Source organism: Pygoscelis adeliae, unplaced genomic scaffold, assembly GCF_000699105.1.
Source record: "Pygoscelis adeliae isolate BGI_AS28 unplaced genomic scaffold, ASM69910v1 Scaffold22, whole genome shotgun sequence".
Taxonomy (NCBI): Eukaryota; Metazoa; Chordata; class Aves; order Sphenisciformes; family Spheniscidae; genus Pygoscelis; species Pygoscelis adeliae.
Genome location: NW_008824350.1, coordinates 2,433,084 through 2,433,505, shown reverse-complemented (window position 1 = coordinate 2,433,505; position 422 = coordinate 2,433,084).

Below are 422 nucleotides of genomic sequence, written 5' to 3'. Positions count from 1 at the left end.
TCTTAAAAGCAGAGTTTCCTTCCATTTTTCGTCCCCCACTGTTGAAGTGGCAGCTTTTCTTTCATCCTTCCTCAAAGGTCATTAACAAAGCTCATGGGTGCCTTTGTTCCCTCAATACTTGATTTCTCTGTATCAGAAGCAAGAAGCATTTTTTCCCAGATCAACTCACTAGCTGAGCTGAGTCCATAGAAATTAATAAAAAAACCGTACTTCAATGATTGCATCTATAAGACTCTTATTTTTAATAAGTTTATGCATGGGTACTTAGTATGTGAATGGTAGCTATTACACTGAATGTATGTTGATATATACAAGAGAAAATAAGATCTAAGAATGACCAGTTAAATATATTTCCTTAAACAAGTATTTATCTAAAACAAGTATGAAAATCTCATGAACACTGCCCTGCCTGTGTTTTGGAT